Source organism: Rhinolophus sinicus, chromosome 17 (genome assembly GCF_057876585.1).
Source record: "Rhinolophus sinicus isolate RSI-liver-muscle chromosome 17, RSI-T2T, whole genome shotgun sequence".
NCBI classification, from domain to species: Eukaryota; Metazoa; Chordata; class Mammalia; order Chiroptera; family Rhinolophidae; genus Rhinolophus; species Rhinolophus sinicus.
The window spans coordinates 209,894,599-209,910,417 of record NC_142517.1 but is presented as its reverse complement, the minus strand read 5'-3'; the positions used below and the strand labels follow the sequence as shown (position 1 = coordinate 209,910,417).

The window sequence follows — 15,819 nt, the reverse complement described above, 5'->3', positions numbered from 1 at the left end:
ATTTTAATTTGCATGCCCCTGATGGTTCATGACATTGAACATCTTTTCATGTGTTTATTTGCCATCTGTGTCTCCTCTTCGGTGAAAAAGCTGTTCATGTCTTTTGCCCACTTTCCCTCTTTTTCACTAAGTTTAATGAACTAAAAATCTCAGTGCTGTTTTTAGAGAAATAGGCAGCATGCATCCCTGCCAGGGAGATGTGTAGCCTCCAAAGCTCATGAAATGACCCACAGAAATGACCATAACAATTTAGCTGAATTTATTAAACAATTATTGTCAAGAAGAGCATCCAAACACTTCAGCCAAAGCCTCAATTGTTTGCCAGATTCCTGAAGGTTCCAGAAGAATATTTGTGTATAATGAACAGGTTACTACTATCTGTAGGTATTTGAAGGAGGCGGGATGGGCGTGTTCATTGCTGACTGTGTCCTAGAGGGTCTGGTAGGATGTGGTCCCATCCTCACACCCAGTGCTGACTCTCCTGCACGAGCCTGTGGCCACAAATTAAGATTCTGTTTGGGTAGAAGTGGGCATTAAGGAGCTCCTGGCTTACAGTTTTCCTGACCACAATCATTTCTTCTCTGCTCTGTGTTCCAGCATTCTGGACGATGCCTGGTATTTGAGAAAGGACACTGTTTGGAGTTGTTTTCTTTGAGAGAAGCCCCAGCCCTGGGAACAGGACTTCTGCAGCCCCTCTGAGCCGGGGTAAGGGGCCCACGGGCGGGGGTGGGATGGGCTCTGTGCGTGGGCACACCCATGTTCATAGTGGCCCAAAGCTGGGAGCAACCCAAGTGCCCGGCTATGGATGAAGGGATACACAAAATGTGGTCCATACGTACAGTGAAATATTACTCCATTTTGAAAAGGAAGGCCGCCCGACACAGGCTATAGCATGCGTGAAGCTTGCGGACATTGTGCTGAGTCAAATAAGCCAGTCACGAAAGGACAGATACTGTGTGATTCCACTTATATGGGGCCCGTAGAGGAAACAAAGTCAGAGAGACAGAAAGTAGGTGCTGGGAGCCAGGGGCTGGGGAGGGGTGGGGTGAGTGAGTGTCTAACAGGGCCAGAGTGTCAGTTTGACAAAATAAAAAGTTCTGGGGACGGTGGTGGTGATGGTGGCACTGTGTGAATGTGCTTAAAGCCCCTGAACTGTGCACTTAAAAATGGTTAAAATGGAGGCCGGCCGGTTAGCCCGGTGGTTAGAGTGCGGTGCTCATAACACCAAGGTCACCAGTTCGATGCCCACATGGGCCACTGTGAGCTGCGCCCTCCACAACTAGATGGAAACAACTACTTGACTGGCAGCTGATGGGTCCTGGAAAAACACACTTAAAAGGAAAAAAGGTTAAAATGGCAGCTTTCAGTTCTGCATATCTTACCACAGTTTTCAATGGGCTCTTTACCTACAGATGCCTTGGTCCGCTCTTCCAGGTACTCGCCCAGGTGTGCCCAGAAGCAGCCGTGGCTTCATTCCCCAAACCTTCAGGAAAAAGCTAACCTGGCAACCGATTACCGTCACCTTGCGACGCGAAGACGACTCTCCGTCTGCCGGCAGCTGCTCCAGCTTCATCCGCTCCGCGTGGCATCACTCCCGGCCCTGCTGAGCAGCGGGAGGGAGAAGCTGGCTTCGGAGCAGGCGCTTGACGGAAATTCAGGTCTTGTTGGCACAGGAGATGCACTGCCTGGGGGTTCTAAGCGTGACTTAGTCTGGGTATCGAGAGCTTCTGAGCTAGAATGGAGCCAGGGGATAATTTCATGCCAGCCGCCCTGGGGAAACAGACCACACAGGACAGCAGGAAGGGACAGACCCAGGCCACCGCCCTCTGTCCCACACCCAGCCGTGGGCCTTTGCGCTTCTCTTGTCACAGCAGGTAGGGTCACAGTGAAGTTGTTGTCACAAAGACACCCTCCCCCTGCACCCACCCCCCGGCACACCCCCTCCCCGCACCCCAGAGATAGCCGCCCCCACGTCTTACCTGTGGCCGCCCAGGGGTAAGTGCTCACTGCTGCTGTGCACATGAGCTGTCAGCTAATGGAGCGCTTGGCCTCTGCAGTGGGAATGCCTCTGGCCTTTGTTCTGAGGGTTGAGTGTGGGTAAGCCCAGGGCTAGGCAGCCATGAACCAGCCACTTAGCTGGCTGTGGGTTAGCAGGACACATCTGGCCCCTGCTGGGCAGCCTGAGCTCAGCAGCCACTTCCCGGGGCTACAGGTGAGAGAAAGCCCCTGTGGGCAGTTCTGTGAGGGGACGGTGTTGGGAGGTGGTCTCTGCCATGCCTCTCCCCACTGCTGGTTGTGTCCTGCAGGGGAATGCGGGGAAGAGCTGTGAGTGGATTTATTTCTCAACGTCCCGAAAAAAGCCTCCCCCCTCCCCTGGGGTGCCCCGCCTTGTTAGGGACCCCTGGCCTTCATGCCAGGGGGGTTCCCTCTCCAGCCTCCTAGTGGGGACAGAGCCCAGGCCAGTGACAAGCAGAGCCGAGTACCTGGGCAGCCAGTACGCTGCGGCCCCAGCTCACCTATGTTCCTTGAACTGTATTGGTCTGAAGAGTACTTAGTCCAAAGGAGACAGCCTTGTCCTTTCAAAAAAGTCGTAGCCCTCCATCTGTTTACAATAAGGCTGCTGTCCTGAAGCAGACGGGAAGCCAGAATAGAGCCGGGTGAGATTTAGATGATAAAATCTAAATCCACCTCTTGTTTCTGCATGATTTAGAGTCAGAATTTTTGTGAACTGCTAAGCTGTCTTCAGCCAACTACTGGCTTTAGGCCCCGTGGCCTAGAAGAAACACCACCCAAGTTGCTAAGGCATTGTACAGGGCTGGCGGGTGGGGCTTTTTCATTTCCGCCTGTGGTTTTGGGCGATGAAAACATATCTCTCAATGGTGGTGTGGTTACATGACTGAATACATTTGTCAAAACTTAATGGTACTCTTAAAATGAGGGAATTTTATTGTATGTGAATTATACCTCAATAAAGTTAAGTCGCGTTTTTTGTTTTTTCTTTTATTTTAATATCCACTTGAGGGTAGTTTTTTCTTTAGCGGGAGGTTGACCAATTTACTTCCACTGGTTAGGTGTGCATCCTCACGAGGAAAACTGCCTAAATGGCACCATCTTTTGTGGTTCAGTCCAGCGGCGGTTTAGCAACCGTCGTGGTGAGCTTACTGGCTAGCTTCCAGATAGCAAAGTGCTCCAAAGAGTACCATGGCTAGATCAAGAAACACCCCTCAGCCCGGGGCTCACAGCTGTCCGTCAGCAGGCAGCCCCCCCCCCACCACTCCCAGGGGGCTTTCCCGCCAGGCAGCCTCGTCTCCCTGTTCCCCCTCCTGCTCCTCTCGGCCCAGATCCTAACCCTTGACAACCTCTCTTTTCCATTAACATCCGCTCCCTGGATCATATCCCGTCTAAAGGTCTCAAATATCATCCAAATGCTGGTGACCCCCAGTTCCCATCTCCCCCCCAGACCTTTTACTCAGACTAAAGATGGACCAGGATAGAACAAGGGAGACACTGTTATTGCAACAATTCGGGTGAGAGCTGGTGGCTTGGACCAGAGGCCAACTCCATGCCTTCCTTGGATATACAATAAGCAACTCAGCAGGTCCCAAGTCAAACTCCTGCCTTACCCCCAAAGCCTGTTTCTCCCCCAGTCTTCCCCAGTTTAGTACATAGAAACTGTACCCTCTAGCAGTTCCATCTGAAACCCCTCGAGTCATCCTTGACTCCCCTTCTTGTCACTCACACAGCTGTTCTATCAAGAAAGCCTGGCTATTCTGTCTTCAGAGTATACCCACATTCCAAATTCGCCTCATCTCAGCCATTGCTACCCCCCTGGTCCAAGCCATCAGCTCTCACCCGAATCACTGCAGTGGCTTCTTAATAATCTCCCTGGTTCTACCCTTGTCCCTGGGGCCCACCCAGAGCTCAGCAACTAAGGCAGACAAGTCACCTCTCTGCTGCAGACCCTCCAGTACCTTCCCGTCTCTCCCAGCAGAAGAGCCAGCATCCTTACAAGGACCTTAAGCCCCTCTGTGGCTTAGGTCCCATTCATTCTCTAGCTCACTGCACCCCAGCCTAGTGGCATCCAGCTGTCCCCTGGACACACCTGGCCTGCTCCTTGCTGCGGTGCCTTTGTACCTGCTGTCCTGTTAGCCTGGGATGCTCTCTCTCTGATACCTGTGTGACTGCTTCTCTCCCTTCCCTTGGTGCTGGCTCCCCTGCCTTTGACACGCTGTCTGAAAAACATTCCCTAGATTTATGACTAGTTGTCTGGTTGCCTTGTCAACCACATTATACAGCCTAGGGAGGAGGGATTATGTGTTCTGTCTCCACTCTCCACCTTCCTACAGTCGTGGGAACAGAGAGCATCAAGCAGATTGTTAAATGTGATCACTCTTTAGTCTGCCCTGACCGCCACACGTGGGTGGTCCCACACTCTGGGCGATGGACTCTCACTCGGGGAGAGTTATCTTCAGCTGTGGGTGGCCCAGGTCCCTGCAACTCCAGGCCACCTGGCAAGGGACCAAGAGAGTGAGTCCCCTCTTCTTCTCAGACACATGATCCTCCCGCCAACAATGGCATCATGTGGCTGGCAGAACAGGGAGACGATGGGATCCCCTCTGCATGGCCCACCAGCCTCATGGCCCCATCAGTCTGACAGGAAGCACACCCTCAAACACACGTGCTGCTCTTACACATCTATATGAAACCAACAGCCCCCCCTTCTGTCATCCCTCTTTTGATCCCTCCTGACTTTCCCCAGGGGGCAGTCGGAACCACCCACTGAGATGTCCCCGCCCTCCTTGGTTGTAATATGTCCTCGGTGGCTTTGGTGACTGGAGATTCTTCTCAGTGGCACAGAGGCCACCGAACCCTTCCATACTGTCCTGCCATGCTCTACGCCAGCTGTCCCTTGCAGGCTGAAGACGTGAAGACGACTGACGGAGCTAAACTGAGAACAAGTCACAGCCCTTGAACACAGGGCACATCCAACATGTCAGCTTCTCAAAGGAAGCAGAAGTCAGGATGGCAAATGGGGAGCAGTGTGGAAGGTAAGATGCCTGGGGTGGCTGCATGCCTTCAGAGCTCTTCGGTGGAAACTACGGAGAATTCTGATTTGTGGTTCCTTCCCCTCCATCCTCCTCCCCTCTCACCACCAACAGAGAGGGAGCTTCAAGCCAGAATACATTTGAATGGCAAAATAATTTATGCTTAATTAGGGTGTGGGATTTAAAATTAGAAGTTGAAACGCATAATCACATGGATTGTTTAATCCCATTGTGTTGCCACTCGTTAAACACTCTTCCTCCATGTCTGTGACCCTGGAGTCTTCTCCCTATTCCCAGGTACCCCTTCGTCTTTTTTCTACAAATTATGCCAAATTAACCTTTCTAAAATGCCACCTGGTCATCCCACAAGTTTCCTCTGAAAAATTGAATAGTTGGGCATCAACAGCCAGTTCCTGGTATCTAGGACCCTACATGCCAACCCACTTCCCTTCCATGGCACCACGCCCACGCCCACGCCCAGCCCATGCTCACGCCCAGCCCATGACCACACTCACGACCACGCCCACGCCCAGCCCATGACCACACTCACGACCACGCCCATGCTCACGACCACGCCCACAGTCACGGCCACGCCCACTCTCACGACCACGCCCACACTCGTGACCACGCCCACACTCATGACCACGCCCACGCCTACAGTCCTGGCCTACACACCTGGTGGTCCCTCCACATCCTTTTGCTCGCTCTCTTCCCTCTTCCGGGAGGGAACCTGTCTACCAACCATAATGCTGCCCTTTCCTGAGGCTCAAGCCCAAAGCCACCTGCCCACAAACTGTCTGGTGACAAGAAGGCATCTCCCGGCCACCGCCTCCTCACTGCCCACGCTGATCAACATCCTCACTCGCGATTCTTAGCTACTTGGCCCTGGAACCAGAGACCTTGTTCTACCGGCCTCACTGCATCCCCTCTCGGATTCAGGGGAACTGGAAGATAGGCCGTGTCTCTCCTCAACCCTCTGATAGATCAGAGAATGAGACGTGATGGGCTCAGAGCAGGAAGCGTCCCCTCCTGTAGGTGCTACTAGAACACACAGGCTCTGGGCGACGTCCACCAATTTCCTCTTTGCTCCAATCAGCTACCGCTCCCATTAACCACAACAGATATTTCTAATTTCCACTGCTGCATTCAAGCTCTCCACCCGATCATCTCTCCCCCTCTCTCAGAAAGTGACTTTGATTCTTATTTCACCCAAACAAAAGACAGCACTAGACTTACCCCCTCATTCTTCTGGACCCTGGGACACATTTACCTCTGTCTTTGGGGCATCCAGCCCTTCTCTTTCCCTCCAGCATCAGGTATGTTCCTGCTTCTGCTGGAGGCCACGCCCCTAACTCACTCTGATCACCAGCCCTTCTGCTCCATCGTATATTTCCTTTTTCTACAATACTCCCAATATTTCTCTCTATATAAGCATTTACCTCTTAGAATAGAAGCTCAAATCTCTGCAATCTCACTCAATTACACGTCTGTCATGCAGGGTCTCTGGTCCCGCTCCCCGCGTAAGAACACAGGACATGGTGAGGCCAAAAAGGAACACCCACAGAGCCATAGATAGGGGAGTCATACCGCTATATCCTTGCTGGCAGCTGGGTTGGAGACACAGGAAGCAGGAGTCACATGACCCACAACCTGCTTTCCGCTCCTCTGCAAACCGACCAACCAACCCCTTGCTAACAGCAGTCCGTGCTTGCTAGCTCAGCCATGGCAATTGTATCAGTGGCCAATGGCTCACTGGTTACAACTGATGGCCAACTAGTCACAGCTGATGACCATCTACTACCTGAGCCAGCACCTCCCCATGTGAGGCCAAGAGCCTGGAAACTGCTCTCTGGGACTCTGTCCCCACAACGTCCATCCCTATGACGGCGCGTTTTATGTGAAGATAGTATATTAAGCAAATAGTATCTGTTAAACGTGATTTCTGGGTGTGTCTGTGAGGGTGTTTCTGGAGGAGACTAGCGTTTGAGCCGGTGTGGGTGGGCCTCGGCCAATCCGTTGAGGGCCTGACTCGCACAAAGGGCAGAGGAAGGAGCGTTTGTTCCCTCTGCCAGACTGCGTAAGCTAGGACAGCAGTCTCCTCCTCCTGGTTCTCCGCTTCTCAGGCCTTTGGACTCAGACTGGAGTCACGCCACCAGCTTTCCTGGGTCTCCAGGGGTCAACGACTGACCGTGGGACTTCTCAGCCTCCATATTACGTGAGCCAATTCCATCCAATAAATCTGGAGAGCTGGTGAGATGATTCACATGTCTCATGCACCTGGCGAGGTGCATGCTCTATCAAGCTTCTATCTCACAAAAATAGATGGTTTTGCCCATGGGTCTCTACCATTTGTCCGGAGGTCAGAGGTCATCTCCCCTGGGCAGTATCAGGAGGCATCTATTAGCATTTAGCCTCTCTGGTCTTTTGCTGACCAACCCCCATCTAATTGACCCTTTCTTGAATGTATTGATTCATTCAGTCATTTTAGAGCTGACTCGCTGACCTCAAAACCATTCTTTCTACTTTCCTATTTTTATATAAACTATATGTAAACTACATCTATTACGTGTCCTCTTATAAAAGAAACAGATGCTCATTATAGAAAAAAATGTAATGCAGATAAATAAACAGAATAGGGGAGGCCAGATGGCTCAGTTGGATAGAGGGCGAGCTCTTAATAGAGTTGCTGGTTCGATTCCCACCTGGGTCAGTGAGCTGCGCCCTCCACAACTAGATTGCAGACTACGAGCTGCTGCTGAGCCCCTGGAGGGGCGGCCGGATGGCTCAGTTGGTTAGAGTGCGAGCTCTCAGCAACAAGTTTGCCGGTTCAATTCCCACATGGGATGGTGGGCTGTACCCCTGCAACTAAAGACTGAAAACGGCAACTGGATTTGGAGCTGAGCTGCACCCTCCACAACTAAATTAAAAGACAATGACTTGGAGCTGATGGGCCCTGGAGAAACACACTGTTCCCCAACATCCCCCAATAAAATTTATTAGAAAACAAGAAGAAGAAGAGGAGGAGGAGGAGGGAGAGGGAGAAGGAGAAAGAAAAATAAACAGAATAAAATAAAATGTATCCTTCAAGTCTCTAAACAAACTTTTTTATAAATATTGGGTCACAATATGCATTCAGTTTTGAAATCAGGTTTTCACTCCACAGCAAACTGTGAACAAATCTCCAAGCCGTTAACGACTCTGCCATCACAGATCCGTCGGGCTCGGCAGCTAGAACCCCGCTGAATCCGTGTGCCGTCATTTAGTTAGCAGTTCCCTGTCGCTGGATAGTTGGGTTGTTTCCAATTTATAGGGGTTATCAAGCAGCGCCCCACCAAAGAAAAACCCCTCTGCAGAAGGACACGCAAGCCTCCAAATGACAGCTTTTCAGCTTCAACAATTTTAAGATCCAGTGTCCGCTGAGAACCGTTTCTGCCCGTCTCCTCTGCTCCATCGGCCTGGTAACCCCACATCCATAGCACACCTCCGACCACCGTCGCGCTGTGCCTTCTAGGGAAGTCCCCTTCTTTGACACACTCCTCGAACTTTTCTGAACTATGCTCACATATGTATTCTTTTTCAAAAAAAATAGCTTCTTCAGCATGATTACGCAAGTAACCCTTTTATTGTAGAAAACTGAGAAAACACAGGTTTTTAAAAATACCCATTTAGAGATAACCAATATTAAATTTGGAATTCATCCTTCCAATCTTTCTTTAAGCATAATTTCATATATATTTTACCAAAAATAAAACCCTGACTTCCAGAAATGTTACACCCGCCAGAAGTGCATGAAAATGCACCTTTGCCTGGAGTCACCTCAACACACACACACACACACACACACACACACACACACACACATTTTTAAAGCTTTGTCAATTTAATATCTTGTTTTAATTTGTGTTTTCTCTGAATATCAGTGAAGTTCAGCATTAATTTCAGAGACTTTTTGGCATTTGAACTTTTTCTTTGTGAAATGGCTGCAAATGTCCCTGGTCCCTTTTGTCCCTGGACACTTGGAGTTGTGCTTATAAGTATTAGGAAGCCCTTCACATGTGAAGGTTGGATCCTGTCATATTTCTCACAAGTGTTCTGACCATTTGTTTTTAGGGCATTTTGATATTTAGAAGTTTAAAATTGCTCGCTTGGGCTAATCAATCTTCTTCTAGATTCATCTTCGTTTTAATTCAGGGAGCCCTTCTTCACCCCAAGGTAATAAAATATGTGGTTATATGATTTCATTTTCATTGTTTAACATTTTTAATCACCTGGGACTTCTTTTGGTGTGAAGTATAACAAACTTTTATTTTTACAGTTATCCCAACTCGCTTTATTGAAAATCCTTTCATTCCTGCTGACTTCAATGCCACAACTCCAGAATCTAAACATGCAAGTAAGACAATTACATTCACAAACTCATCCTAGAAAAAGTGCCAACGTGTTTCCCCGAAAATAAGATCTAGCTGGACAATCAGCTCTAATGCATCTTTTGGAGCAAAAATTAATATAAGACCCGGTCTTATTTTACTATAAGACCAGGTCTTAATATAATATAATACAACATAATGTAATATAACATAATGTAATACTGGGTACAATATAATATAATACCGGATCTTATGTAATATAAGATCCAGTCTTATATTAATTTTTGCTCCAAAAGACGCATTAGAGCTGATTGTCCGGCTAGATCTTATTTTTGGGGAAACAGGGTACATACTTCATTGCTGAATATCACTATGGTCACCTTTGAAGGACTCCCCTTGGGAAGCTATGCACCAACGCCAGTGCGTAGTCCATCCATCAAAGCAATTTTGGAACTTTTTCTGGAATGGCCATCAGAGCTGTCGTCATATTACCCGTGATGTCCTGAATGTCATCAAAATGTCTTCCTTTCAATATTTCCTTTATCTTCGGGTAAAGAAGGAAGTCATTGGGGGCCAGATCAGGTGAGCAGGGAGGGTGTTCCAATACAGTTATTTGTTTACTGGCTAAAAACTCCCTCATAGACAGTGCCGTGTGAGCTGATGCATTGTCGTGATGCAAGAGCCATGAATTGCTGGTGAAAAGTTCAGGTCGTCTAACTTTTCCACATAGGCTTTTCAGCACTTCCAAATAGTCAACTTGGTTAACTGTTTGTCCAGTTAATACAAATTCATAATGAATAATCCCTCTGATATCAAAAAAGGTTAGCAAGGGTGGCCGGTTAGCTCAGCTGGTTATAGTGTGGTGCTGATAACACCAAGGTTGCCAGTTCGATCCCCACATGGGCCACTGTGAGCTGGGCCCTCCTTAAAAAAGAAAAACAAAGTTAGCGACATTGGTGCAACAAGTTTGCAAACTCAATTGTCAGGCCTCGTATTTACTGTTTGTGTTTCTTAACTTTCTATTCTCTCCCACTGATCTCCCACAGATTCTTTGGCTGCTACCACACTAAGAACCATTTTGCCCCCTGCTAAGGCAGACTTCCTCTCAACAGTCTTCTTTTACTGAATTTCCTGAACATTTTTGTGAACTTAATTTTCCAGGTTTCTCTCCTCTCCACCTGGCCCAGTTTCCTGACTTTGCCGGTATATTGAAAAACTATTAATTTTGCTAATTTGGAAGAGCAATAAGCTAGCTCACTGGACATTTCCATAGGTTCTAGCTAATGTCTTTTCAGTTGACTCACTTGGATCTTATAGCTGTATCGTCTGCAGATAATAATGGTTGACCATTTTGATTTTTTTTAAAGCGATTTCTTGTTCTTATTTCTTTTCCTGACTTTATGCTGGCTGAAACTTCTCAAAGAGTGTAGAACACGGTCAGCAGTCTCCTTGGCCTCATGCCTCCATATGCAAAAACTTGTGTGATGCTTCCGGCCTCCTTCTAATGTCATGTCTTTCTCCTCGGGAGCACTTTCCTGGTAAGTATCTCTGGAGAGAGCATTTGCTTGCTTGGCTTAGTCCCTTCTGGATTCGTTTTGGGTCTGCCTCTCTGAGGAGAGGGTATCCTTTGTTTCTCTGCTTCCTGAGAAGGGTCAGTCGTAGCTGGGTGTGGGTGGGTCAGAGCTCCGAATTCCAGGATTGCTAGCAAGCTCCTGTGCCTTCTGATCCTAAGCCACCTTCCTCAGTTGACTTTCTCAGTCATGAAGCTGACATTTTGAGCCCCATCTGTCTGCTGCCTCCTCTCAGTTGATTTCAAACTGAAACAGGAAAGAAGTGGTAATAGCCAGCTTGCCTGTTTTGTGTTTGCCCATAGCAAAAATATCTGTTTCAGCATTAAACACGAGGTTGGTTGTTACTTTTAGAAAGATAATCTCTATCATGAAAGAAACCATTCTTTTGTTCTAGCCTCCTAGAAGTTTTAATAAGAAATGGATGTTAGATGTTATAAAATATTATTTTGGCATCTATTAAGAGGATCATATTGTTTTCTTCTTGGACATATTATGAGATAAAATATATTAGTAGGTTTTTTAAAGCCGAACAAATGTGTAATCCTACAATAAACTCTATTTGACCATGTTTGATTCTTTCAACGCATTGCTGGGTTTGATTTGTTGATGTTTTACATAAGATTCTTGCAATTTTGTTTACAATTGATGGTGGTCTAGCTTTGTTTGTTTTTATTCCTATGATTGCTGTTATGCTTGTTGTGTTTTATTTTGGCTTTTTGTGAATATTTCTTGGGCAGATTATTTTAGTTTCATTGACAAAATTGATATACTATGGTTTTCTACACCTTCATTATTTAGTTTTTGAGGTTGTTTTCCTGAAAAATTACCCATTTCATTAAGACTTTCAGATGAATTAAAATATATTTTCTGAAAGATTTAAAATTCCATTCTCTATCTAGTTATAGCTCCTTTTTCCCCGAGGTTAAGTATTTGTGCTTAATATCTTGGGGTTTTTATTGATCTTGCTAGAGTTTTCCTTTTTTTCAAAATATCATTGAGTTTTTAACTCATCTTGACTATTTTTCTATTGTTCTATTTCATTATGTTCTAACTTTATTAGCTCTATATTGATGCTTTCTTCATTTTATGTTTATATTACTTTCTCTGTTTTTTGAAGTCAATGTTCAGTTCCTTTGTTTCTTTCCTTTCTTAGTTCATAATAAAAGGATTGAAGGTCATGAATTTTCTTCTGAAAACAACATTGTCCACCTCCCATAACTCTGTTGTTTAGTGCCTTCATTGACATTCATTCGAAACAATTTCTGATGACTGATTTTATTTCTCCTCTAACTTATGAGTAATTCATAAAAAGTGCTTTTGTTTGTTTGTTTTCAATATCCAAGAGCTTCGATGATTTTGCTTATCTATAGATATTGTTATACTTTCATTTGATTCATTTGCAGGCAGGAAACATAACTACATTTCCAAAGAAATGTATTAATATTTTCTGTATGGCCTAGGATATGAACAAATGTCCATGCAACAATAAACGTTGCATGGACATTTGAAAAGACTGTGTGTTCTTGATTTCCATACTACAAAGTACAGTATGTATCGAGTACAGCTGTTTATTTATTATAGAATAGTGGGCAACACATCTACAATGCACAGCACGTTCCAGCTGGTTTCTGTCCAGTCTTATCTCAGTCAAGAAGTGTTTTTCTTCACACCTGTACCTCACTACAAGTGTCTTGCCCGTTTTTCTACTGGGCTGCCTACCTTTTTCCAATTGATTTGTAGGGGTTCTCTTTTCAGTGGGCTTTTGAGGACCCAGACCACTAAGAGTGAGGTTCCCACAGGCTTTAGTCAAGGAGAGGGAGAGGAGACAGACTGGGCAATTCTGGGACACCAAATGTCACCCCAGCCAGATGCTCCTTGGCCTGTAGGTTGACCTTTGACATATGGGGTCTAGCAGGTGAGCTAAGGGACACTTCAGCCCTGAGTCAGTCCCCGTGGAGCTTCCCGGCATTCACAATGTCAAGTCCTGTTCCCTTTCACCTGCCCCAACCCCAATCTTTTTCTTGGTTTCAAAGTAGGAAAAAGCTCTCAACAAAAGCTCCTCTGAATATTTGTCTGGTATCTATTCCAGCTGCTTTTTTTCTTTGAGATTGTCTATTTTTATCTTCTTTATATTATGAAGTACGAAATGCATACAGGAAAGTTCTCACACACACAAAATAACTACTCAATGAATTATCACCTACAGCCCTGCGACCGCCAACCAGCTCAAGAAGTAAAACGCTACCTGAAGGTCCCCTCACATCCCTTCCCAGGGACTCTCTGTCCTGAAATGCAATCACTGTCCTGACTTCGGTCACGATAGTTTGCTCTTGCCTGCTCTTTAATCTTTGCGTAAATGGTGACCTACAGAACTTATTCTTTGCTGTTGGGCAGCTTCTGTTTAGTCACCACTATGTTTGAGCGGTTCAAGCACTTGTGCCAGGTACCTGTGGGACATTCCCCTCCACGGCTGCGGCTTTCCCACTGCACCTCCTTTTCTACTGTATGTTTCATTGTTTACCATTTTTTTTAGCAGCTTTTCTTTAACCACACCTCCACTCTTGAGTGCTTAGTTTTCATTTTTACTCAACGAACTGGAATAATTCTTAAAATGATTTCTCTCAGATGATGTGTACGAGAAACCTGAGTCCTTGCATGACAGAAGATCTCTTTCCGATGCCCCACACGTGACCATCATTAGACTGGCTAAGAATGGAGTTCTCCCATTACAATCCTTTCCCCTCAAAACTTTGCAGACATTTCTCTGTTACTTTGTGCCACTTTGGTTATGAAGAAACCTGCTACTAATGACGTAATCTGGTTTTTCTACTGTAAACTTTAAGAGTTGTTCCTTTTTCCTTGAAATATCAAAATGTCACCAAAGTATATTCAGGGATGTTTCTATCTTTTCAAAGATCTCCTGAAAGATACACTAAATTTAAAGACAAACTTTAGTTTTTGAAGGCGGGTAAAGGGAGTTTTTAATTTGGAGAGAAGACATCCTTTAGCTCAAGGAACTCATCCTGAGTCTGCTGGAACCGCTATAACAAAAGAGCATAGAATGAGGGGCTTAAACAAAAGAATTTTATTTCTCACTCGTCTGGAGGCTGGAAGTCCAAGATCAAGGTGCCAGCAGGGTAGGTTTCATTCTGAGGCCTCTCCCTTGAATTATAGGCGGCCTTGATCTTGCGTGTCCTCACGTGGCCTTTCCTCTTTGCATGTGGGGAGAGAGAACTTTCGTGTGTCTTCCTCTTTTGTAAAGACACTTGTTTTATCACTTCAGTACCCGCGTCCCTATGCCCTCATTCAACCTTTACAAAGGCCCCATCTCCAATTTCAGTCACATGGGGTCAGGACTCCAACATGTGGATTTGGGGGATGGGAACACAATTCAGTCCAGAGCCAAACTAACTTTGTACTATTTCTTTATTTATTATATTCTCTCTGTCTTGTTTCTCCTACAACATAATGAATTTCCTTAACCTGTCTTCAATGTTACTTTCCTTTATACGTATATTTTTGTCCCTTTTACACTCTGAGCATGAGAAAATTTCTCTGTCTGATCTTTCCCTGATTTGATTTCTGCAATCTCCAATCACTGCATCAACTTCATTTTGAAATCTGAAATACCAGTTTCCATCTCAGACCAATCTTTCTTGCTCGTCTATCCTTCCTTTGCCATGAATATCATGTCCATCTAGATGCTCAGTGGTAATATGAATTGGGGATTTTCTCCAATTTTCTCATTTCTTGCAGCAACTCTCTCATAAAAAGACATGTGCTCCAATGACTCAAAATAATTCATTCTTTGCAGTACTGAATCAGAGTTCACTGTTTGCTTTTCCCTGAGTGTGGAAGGAGAGAATGAGAGAGAAACGATGAGGTTTACAGCTTTCTTAAAATGGTAGTTCAGATGGTATATTCATTATGTATTGTTGCATCACAAACTACCCCCAAAACCTAATGGTTTAAAATAACACACATTTGTAATTTTTCCGTTTCTGTGGATCAGGAATCCAGGCATAGCATAGGTGGGTGGTTCTAGCTTAAAGTCTCTCATGAGGATTATCTCAGTTATCTCAAGACTCCGCTAGGGCTGACGGTTCCACTGTCAAGCCCCTTCTGTGAGTGTCCACAGCCTCAGAATATCCACTTTCAGGTTCGCTCATGTGGGTCACTCCACAGGGCCGCCTCACAACACGGCAGCTGGCTGCCCCCAGGGTGACAATGCAAAAGAGAACAAAAGAACGCACCCAAGATAACAGCTGCAGTCTTTTTATAACCTAATCTCCAAGGTGACAATCCATCACTTCTGCTGCACCATATCTGTTAGAAGCAAGTCACAAAGCCCACTCTTGAGGAGAGGACATTACACAGGTGTGAACACCAGGGGGTGGGGTCATTAGGGTCATCTCAGAGGATTACAGATTGTGTGTGTCTGTGGCCAAATGTTGTTAGACCGAGACTAAGAGAAGAGAATGGAGTTTCACCTTACAGACGTTTTCCTTTCCTATAACGGGAGGGTAGAAAATGGAAAGAATTAGCTACAGAGACGGCCAGGAGCTTCATCACTGGAGCGGAAGTTCTCTCCCAAGTTTTTTGTTTGTTCATTGATTTGTGTGGTTTTGCTTTTGATTACATGACCATCCAAGAGGGCTGGTTGCTATGCCCCTTCCTGAAACAAGCATGACTGTCCTCCTGAGAGGCCACTGCTGTCCCTGCCTGTGTGTGCTGGGCATCAGGAGTGGAGTGTGACGTACGACGCTGCTGTCACACTGGGGGTCTCCGAGCCCCTTCCCAAACCTGCGGATGCGGCAGGATCTGCCCCACAGGCCC

At 46.2% G+C, this 15,819-nt stretch overlaps 1 long non-coding RNA gene across 1 annotated transcript; it reads right to left on the bottom strand.

Annotated features, from left to right (window-relative positions):
- Positions 1-244: 244 nt before the first annotated feature.
- On the bottom strand, positions 245-2,968 carry LOC148754922 (uncharacterized). The gene is made up of 2 exons (XR_016019717.1): positions 2,517-2,968; positions 245-2,300 (listed from the first exon to the last, which is right to left on the bottom strand). It is a non-coding gene; the product is annotated as an uncharacterized LOC148754922 (long non-coding RNA).
- Positions 2,969-15,819: the final 12,851 nt, after the last annotated feature.